Raw genomic sequence first — 10,068 nt, 5'->3', positions numbered from 1 at the left:
GAGGTACTGAACAACATTTATCAGGGAAAGGTTTTCAAGCACACTGGCTGGCACGAGTATAATAACTGAAAACAAATGTGTTGTCTTTGGTACTGTATCTGATGTTCTTTTAAATATTTTGTAACAGAGTCTGCAAGATCTTTTTTAGAACTGATCAGCCAGTTTTATCAGGATGGCACCCTGTGAATCTGGGGGCTGGATCAGCAAAGGTTTTGTCACAGAGATTCAGATAAAATTAGTCATAGAGAGAATCCTCCACTAATGGCTTATGCCATATCTTGTAAATTAAAAAAATATATATCATCCTCTGCTTATCAGAAGTCTAGCTACAGTGGCAGCATGCTAGCTGCCACTGTTAGCAAAATTTTATTTTGCAAAACAATTTTCTACCTTGGATTCAAAGCAGTGCCAAAGCAGGTGTAATAAATCACTTGAAATAGCCATTATTATTAATTATCTAAAAATGAAATTACATTAACATTACTTCTGTGAACAAAGAAGGAATAAAAATCCTCTTCAAGATCGTCACTGCTGATCAAATATTTCTTTATTGTAATACTGTCATGGTAATTTCAACATCTCTATATAGGTTAATTAAAAGGGAATTAAAGTATATTTGGAATAATTTTATGTTGGCACAGATCTTTATAAAAACTGTGGCCATCGTGTAAATGGTTACGTGATGAAGGACTTTGTCTCTCTGATCAAATGTGTGTTTCTCCTGTTTTGAAGGTTTTCCCTGAACCTTTCCATCTACAGCATGTACTTAGATATGGAAAACTTTGGCTTGAACATCTTCTTAACTCAGGTCCTTTTTGGTGCTTTTGAAATACTGTCAGTTTTATCCTCCATGTGGCTGTTGGAGATTTTTGGGAGAAAAATATTACTCATGGCAACCCTCAGTCACCTCCATGCTCATCCTCGCTGTGCCTGAAGGTAAATCTGTTGTTACAGCACAATGACAGTTTAATTTTTACAGTCTGCTTATCATGTTTGTTTCTTTCTTTCTTGTTTTATGTCAGAATACGCCATAGCTGTTACATCTTTAGCTGTTACGTCTCGTTTTTTTTCCTGATATGGGCCGGCTCTATATGTATCGTCTATATGCAGGAGTTGTTTCCAACATCGTTTAGGAAAGCATTGACAGTTTATATTACCACAAACTCAGTCAGCATTTACAAGACATCGCTGTTTCTGGGCCCAGGCTCTGAAGATACACCTGAGGGGACCGCAATGTTATTAGAAAGAGATAAGATTGAAAATTCAGTCCTTTGTCTTTAAAAAAAAACAAAAAAAAAAACACTGTTTCCATTTCCCATTTCCCCTTATAGCTTTAGCAGCAAAGGTCATTTCCCCCAGAGGAATGCTGTTGCATAAGTAATTTAATACAACACAAAACTTTGAACATCTAATTGTCTAACTGAAGACAGCTAATTATGATTTTGTGCTTTGTACAGTATCACTTGTTGTTGAGATCAATGATCCTAAATAATCTGTAGGTTGGTTTGTAGTAATCACATCCTTTTGTCATTCTTAGACCTTCTGCAGCAGATAAACTGTATTAGTGTTGTGTGCTTTGTACATTTCCCCATAGCTCCACAGAGTGGACCGTGTATGGTTATGGAACAATACAGTTAATGTAGAAATGATTCTTGATTTAGTTTTAGCTAATACTGCAGTCATTTAGACATTCTTGTTTTTCCAGTGTTTATATGAACTTTTCAGCATAGTTTCATCTCAGTTTATCTTCATGTACTTGTATTTCAATTTTGTTCATCATAAATTTAAATGTATTTTTGTTCCTATTTCTAAATACTGGATATTTTGTTTTGCTATAATTAAGTGATAATTTATTAATTTTAATTCATTTCTTTAAAGGTTAGTGTAAGGAAAATTTTAGTTTTCTTTATTAAAGACCAGGAGAGGGATGATCTGAATGCAATGTAATGTTTATTAAAGACTTGCAAGCCGGAGCAGTTACAGGCAAACAGCATCAAGGTTGCTTAGGAGAAGTGCTCAGTGAGGCAGTCTCACTGTCCATCTTTTATACACAAGAGAATGTCTATGTGACATTACACAAGAACTTAAACAGTCAATAACAGGATACAAATGAGGAAGCTCTGCACAGGTGTAATCTACCATAAACTCTGGGCTAATAAATGTTTTTCACTTTTAGCTGATATTTGAACTCTTGATCTTAAGCAAGCATCACATTTCTTGACTATCGATGTCCTCAACAGGCCTTGGTTCCTAAAATTACTGTTGTGCCCTCGTGTACTTCCCTTTCTCTTTTTATACACTACAGGGGCACAGAAAGTTCAATACAATGATACACTTAATGCAGTTTTCTTCTTATTCTATCATTATCTTAGTTGATTCTTATTGAATACTTAATCACAAGCAGAGAAATACATTTCTCTTAATCACCATACTACGGTATGTCATATCAAAGCTAGAAAATGCTTATAAAAAACATAAAAGCTTAATACTTATCTAAATTTTCCTAACATTTCCCCCTTTTAAACTTTCATGTTTTAATTTTTTACTTGCAAGTAAGCACTTAAAGCTCTTATCTTTTTATAGACATGTTCTTTAGGGTCTGGCGCTCCTTTCGGTTTTCCCCAGATCCATCATTCAGTCATTTTGCATGCAGGCACTTGAAGCTTGTCGCTTGGTTATAGGGAGGTTCTTCAGGGTCTTGGATGAGTTGGGTCTCCATCTGCTCGTTGTCTCTGTTCCCGTTATTCACAGTCACTTGAATGTAGGTTTTAGTTGCGGCTGTCACCATCCACCTTTGCAGGAGTCCTCAGATGCATGGGATGCAACAGCAACTACAGACTGTGAGCAGGGAGGCCACCACTGCAATAGAGAGCAGAAGAGAATGCGCAAACCCCTCCTTTGCTAGCAACATGTCTAAGGCAAGCCTACTATACTATGCTCTGCTACCTTTTCTATGGCATTACATGTGAAAATTTATAAACTGATGCTGAATATAGTAAATTTAACGTATCCAAGCTACATTAACATTAGCTGTGATCCAGGGGAAAAAGGATGCAAACCCTGCTGCTACTGGGTTCTGTGCCTTGAACTCATCTGGTACCCCTCGTGGAATCCTGGTTGCATCTAAATAGACATCTGCATCAAAGGATCCCTTTGGAGAGTGATCTTTCACTCTATGAAGTTCTGATTTCAGTTGTTCCAGTTTGTATATCTGTAAGACAAAAAAGGGTAACAACAAGTTTAACAAGGGCACACGTGCCACTGAAATTGGCGAGTAGGATAGGATACAACTTTGTTCCCCCACAGTACCACCACATGTCCGCGATGGCCGTCATCATGGCACTGAACCCTGTGGAATCAAATCTGTCAGAGGTGATGTCAGTTAGTGATGTCAGTGACATTCACACAATGGAAAGTTAGATTCCCCATGGACTTACCAATGGCATTCATGCATGTGAAGCAGGTGTAGCCTCCTTTTCCTAGCTTGCAGATAGGAGAACTGTTACATTTTGCTGCTGGATAGAGATAATTGAGTGAGTTGCCATTATCAGGTGGTGCACTATCTTTTGGAACAGAGAACAATTTAATCATACATCTAAGGCCTTCAGGATTATTTATCAGGTTTGAAGGGAAGGGTACAACAACCATATGAGGTTTAGCCACAGAACAAGCCACGCAATTGGTTTTCTTCAGACATTCAGCAGAGTAAAGCATCCATTCTAGCCATCTATTCCCAGGTGCCATGCCTGTTTTTAGGAAAACACGGTCCTCTAAGGTCTGCAAATCTACATTCTGAACCACATCTTTCCCCACAAGTGCAGTACTCTGGTTTGCTACAGTTCCAGACACTGGTGTACCTATTTTGGTGTTCCTCTTTGACACAATTACAGTAAACTTCCTCATCATATCAACTTCATATAGGTTTGCTCCTATATAACAGGTTCCTTAATCTGAACTTTTAAGGTTCTGTACACAGGAAAAACGACAGAGTAGTTTTTTTTGGAGTTAACGTTATTTTCATCTGAACTGGTTGTTTTTACTCATTATATTATAATTAATAGCATAAGAGCACATTATTGTAATATTTTAAGATTTGGTGTTTTATTATGTCATATTATGTCAGTCCTAATACCAACATGATTTTTCATTGCTTCTGCTTTATACAGAACTTCAAAATTTGACCTCATTTATGATTAAAAGGTAATAACTCAGTGATTAAAAATATCCTATGAAAAACTGTTGGGATAAACATGACTTTAACCTCAGCATAAATAAAAAAATCACAGCAGTATCTTCCATTTTGCAAACTAGATTTGAGAGAAACTTACTGAGAGCAACTCATACAAAAACATGTTGTACAGGTGCAATATGGCAAGTGTTAATATTCACAGGCTGGCTCTGCCTGGACTAATTAAAGCTTTTATAGTCATCAGTTCACTGAGTCGTCATCTCAGAGGGAAACAGCTGATAAATGAAGAGCTGAAAGAGAGGCTCGATTTATACTATACCAGAATATATATTATGTTGTGGTTTGTTGCCATACAAATAAACCTCAACTCGCTCCTTTTGATGTGGAGGAGCAGTGGCTCTACTTTGAGCCACTCCCAAATTTCTGCACTCCTCCCCAATCTCTAAGGGAGAGGCCAGCCACCCTTCGGAGGAAGCTCATTTCTGCCGCTTGTCTTCATGATCTCATTCTTTCGGTCATTACCCAAAGCTCATGACCATAGGTGAGGATGGGGTAGGGACATAGATTGACATAAATCCAGATCACTGCAGACACAGCCCCAATTCGTCAATAATCAATAATTTATTGCTGGGTGCGCTCTCAGTGCAGCTTTTTATTTCTTAGGAAAAGGAAATCGGAGAAATTAATGTAACTGATTGAGCACCCATTCTTGATGTGTGCTCTGTTTCCAGTAGTGTAATGAGGCTCAGCAGCAGATTAGAATCAATTATAACATTTTATACATTTCCTAAATCAGCAAATTAATACATACACATTCCCGTGACAATGCGACATAATATGTATTCCCCAGCAGTGAATCTGTACTGTTCTTAAAAGATGCTGCAAATAAAAGACTCATTGAAACATGTCACTCCCAGCTGAATTTAAACTGATACTCTGAGCATAACCTGCTCCTGACAATTTAAATTTTTATTAAATAGAAAAACAAAATTCAAACAGGCTTAGTCTACATACAAAATTGATCTGAGGTTTGCAAATACAGTGTAGGTGTCCTATTTTAGGATCATATATGAATCCTTACAGAACAATAAAACTCATAAAATTGTTTGCTGCTTATAGAAAATCAAGGTATAAAGTCTAAGAATCTATGATACTTACTGATGCTCATCAGGGAAACACAAAGACTTTAGACACCACTGAAAACTTCAGAACCTCCTACTCTTCCCCAAGAGTTCCGAGGGATTTTCCAGGAATGGTGACACTATTTTCTGGAGACCTGATTGGTCAGTAGGCAGTGATGTCATACCTGTTGAGCTCCAATCTGGAGATCAATAGCATAAGTTACCATAGCAATCTACCCCGGTAAAAAGTGACCCACCTTTGTGGTTAATTCCGAAGTTACCTGGATAAACCAAAATCCTGTTTGGTAGCATAGACCCCAGGTGCACAAGAGGAGTGACACACCCTGGAAGTGTCAGGCCTGTGATGTGCCCCTCTGCCTTGTGGTGGACAGAAAGTGTTTTTGGAATGGCACAAATCAGTTGTGTGGCATTTTATTGTGACACCTGTTCTTTAAATAGTTGTACCAAAAACACCTGTGGCATTGCCTGCAGTTTAATGTAAATAGCTGTATATAACTTTGTTGTTTGCTAAATTTAGACATATGTTTTTGAAATTTACTGCTTATATTTGTATTTTAAGTTATAAAAATTGTTTGTTAAACATGTTTTGGGTAAAATAAATAAATAAAAAAATTTAAAAAATAATAAATAAATAAATAACTGTACTGTCACACCTGTGATGTTGTGCTGAAAAAATACCATACAAGGCAAACCATTTTTAAGGTGAAATATAAAGGCAAAATCAAAAGTAATCAAAAACAGTCAATTATACCCTAGACTCCAGAAGGTTGATAACTCTTTATCAACATAAATTCATCAGGAAAGTGTTTACTGAGCCCATTGATTCAGGGAACAAAGGACCATTTTCCTCAGACCAGCTAGAGGGCCATTAGAAAGAATGGAAGTTTAAGGCATCACATATTTGCACTACTTCCCAGATGTGAAAGCTGCATCCATCTTGTACAAATAGCCTTTGGTCAAACCTCTACACAGTATAAATTACACAAAATACCATGAAGGTAACATTTTTAATGAGCCTATATTAGTAAACCATAAAACCTAATTCTGCCTTCAGTGGTAGCTGAAGATACTTGCATCTTATCTCAGTAAGTCAAGTAAGATTTCCCAATCTTGACTTTCCCCATTTATTGTCATATTAAAACCATGTAAAGACAGTGTCTATGCTTTTAATGATTCTGACCTACAGTTAATTAATTTTAGTAGTTCTACTTAACAGTATTTTACTGTTGATTTAGGTTTTCTCATTAATGGCTACATCATGTGCATTCTGCATTTCATATTTATAAATTAAAATTACAGAGTGGAGCAAAAGTAAATTCACTTGTGTTTATCTTGGTGTACCCGCAGCCCAGTAGCTTAGTCAGCTGGATGTCATATCATCACAGGATGCAGATGTAACACAGTACCCACAATGCACTTTGCCTTTCCTTAAAAAAAAGGAGCTGAGAAGAAAATAAACCCTTGTGAAAAGTATACACATGCATAAAGCACATACACTATATTGACAAAAGTATTCACTCGTCTGCCTTCACACACATATGAACTCGAGTGACATCCCATTCTTAATCCATAGGTTTTAATATGATGTCAGCCCATCCTTTGCACCTATAACAGTTTCAGTTCTTCTGGGAAGGATTTCCACAAGGATTAGGTGCATTTATGGAAAATTTTCTTCCAGAAGCACATTCGTGAGGTCAAACACTGATGTTGGTCGAGAAGGCCTGGCTCACAGTCTCTGCTCTAATTCATCCCAAATATGTTCTGTTGGGTTGAGGTCAGGACTCTGTGCAGGCCAGTCAAGTTCTTCCACACCAAACTCACTCATCCATATCTTTATGGACCTGCTTTGTGCGCTGTTGTAGTCATGTTGGAACAGGAAGGGCCATCCCCAAACTGTTCCCACAAAGTTGGGGGCATGAACTTGCCCAAAATGTCCTTTCACTGAAACTAAGGAGCTGTGCCCAGCTCCTGAAAAACAACCCCAAATTATAAACTCCCTTCCACTAAACTTGGCACAATGCAGTCAGACAACACCCCTGGCAACCACCACAGTCAGACTTGTCCATCAGATTACCAGACAGAGAAGCGTGATTCGTCATTCCAGAGAACATGCCTCCACTGCTCTAGAGTCCAGTGGCGGCACGCTTTACATCACTGCATCAGACGCTTTGCATTGCACATTTGGTGACATAAGGCTTGGATGCAGATACTCAGCCATGATGTACACACATGAAGTTTGGAGGTTTGGTGACCTCTGTGCATCTGCTGATCTTGATCTGTGATTTTACGTGGCCTACCACTTTGTGGCTGAGTTGCTGTCATTCCTAAAGACTTCCACTTTGTTATAATACCACTAACAACAGACTGTGGAAAATTTAGTGGAGATGAAATTTCACGACTGGGCTTGTTGCACAGGGGGCATCCTATCATGGTGCTGGAATTTAGTGAGTACCTGAGAGTGACCCATTCTTTCACAAATGTTTGTACAATCAGTCTGCATGCTTAGGTGCCTGGTTTTATACACCATAGAAATGATTGGAACACCTTGATGGGTAAGTGAATACTTTTGGCAATATAGTGCATGTTTTGGGATCTCAGCAACATTTCAAACAGGTAACAGGTATTAAGAAGTTTCACAAAATTGCTTGCAAATGTAACAGAAAATGTAGCACTCTAAAACTTGTAAGTACAGATTCAATTCAAATGTCACCAAAAAGATCTATAACAAAACATAATGTGAAGCCATCTAATAAACTTAATATAAATTTAAAAAAAGATTATTTTTCACTCAAGACTAGTTTTCAGCTGTTAAGTGTTGGAGGATGTGAAGCAGAATGATACTTTGGAAAAATGCAGAAGTGGGTCTATACTGCATGTTTCAGATGAGAAAGTTAATTCAGTGAGGCTCTGTGACCCATCATGTAACAGAAAGTAATAACAATAAAACTCTAGCAGCTGTCAGTAGTACTACAACCTTATGTCAAAAAAGACTTAAAAATAATAACAATGCAATCATTTGTACATTCTTAAAATCTTACATTTAATTGAAAATAGCACAGACAACATATCAAATGTTCATAATCAGAAATGCTATTGCTTTTTGCAATACATATGCTCTGATGTCAACATGTGTCCAAAGAGTTGGGACTGGGCAGTAACAGCAAAAGACTGAAAGATGTGTAATGCTTGTTAAACCCCTGTTGGAACATCTCATAATTTTTAATTAGATGTTCCAACAGGTCAGTAACACATTTGTATAACAACAGCATCCTAGACAGGCTGACTCTCTCGGAAGTCAAGATGTGGAGACGTTCACTAAATTGCTGAGAAAGACCATTTAGTCCAACAATTTCGGAAAAATATTTTTAACATCAAATTACAAAGAAATTAGGGGATCCATCACCTATGATACATAAACTCTGTATGGCAGTGGTAAGACCTGGTGGTATTTGGACTCTACAGCAGCACTGCATTAAAAACAGATATGATTTTGTAGTGGACATCATTGCATGGCTCATTATCACAGTTCAATGCTGCATCCACAAATGCAAATTCAACCTCCACAGTACATAGAAAAAAAACAGAAATAAATACGGATGCCTTCTCTGGGCCGAGCTCATCTAAGATGGACTGAGGAAAAGTATAAACTGTCTGTGAGCTGTTCAATTTCTGCTGGAAATCAAGGGTACTTAATTCACTGATCTTAACTGAAAAGGAACCATCCAGCCTGCTTTCAGTACTTAGTTCAAAAGCCAGCATCTGTAATGATATGGGGAGCATAAGAGCACATGGCATAAATAACTTGCACTGTAAAGGACCCAGTATTTTGATGATTCCTTCTTCCAGGGAAGGAAATAGATGTGTGTGTGTGTGTGTGTGTGTGTGTCCTCTATGAATTGCTAACTTTTTGTGGTGGAGAGGTTTGTGTGTCCCAGTTATCTCAGAAGCAATGTTGTCCGGGGGCTTTGCCCCTGGTAGGGTCTCCCATGGCAAATTGGTCCTCGGTGAGGGGCCATACAAAAAGGGTTTCCAACAACCCCTATGGACGATACACTAAGGGAACTGTTTACCTTGTCCGGGATAGGGCCCCACCCTGGAGCCAGGCCTGGAGAGGGAGCCCGTGGAGTCCAGCCAGGCGGGAAGACATGGGCCCGCCCTCCTGTAGGCCCACCACCTGCAAGAGGCGTCTTAGGGGTCGGGTGTGATATTTTGCAGGGGGAGGCAAAGGGCGGAGGACCTGGTGGACCAATCCCCAGCTATCAGGACATGGAATGTCACCTCTCTGGTGGAGAAGGAGCTAATGTGTGAGGTTGAAAGATACTGGCTCACCTCAACGCATGGCCTGGGCTCTGGAACCAGTCTCCTGGAGAGGGGCTGGACTCTGTTCTAGTCTGGAGTTGCCCTCGGTGAGAGGTGACAAGCTGGGGTGGGTATTCTTGTATCCCCTTGGCTTACTGTCTGTACATTGGAGTTTTCACCTGTGGATGAGAGGGTTGCTTCCCTGCACCTTCGAGCCAGGGAATGGGTCTTGAGTCTACTCACATGGTTTATTGTGCAAGTGGGGCGCTGCTGACTTCCACTGAAGCTATAATGGCATGGTTGAAGGTATGCTTTGAGGACTTCTTTAATCCCACTGATGCACCTTCTGTAGTGGAAGCAGAGTCTGGGGACGAGGGGGGATGACTTGCCCATCAATTAAACATTTCCTTGGTGGGAAGGCCCTTGGGGTGGATGAGA

Source organism: Archocentrus centrarchus, chromosome 5 (assembly GCF_007364275.1).
Source record: "Archocentrus centrarchus isolate MPI-CPG fArcCen1 chromosome 5, fArcCen1, whole genome shotgun sequence".
NCBI classification, from domain to species: domain Eukaryota; kingdom Metazoa; phylum Chordata; class Actinopteri; order Cichliformes; family Cichlidae; genus Archocentrus; species Archocentrus centrarchus.
This window is presented reverse-complemented; position numbering follows the sequence as displayed.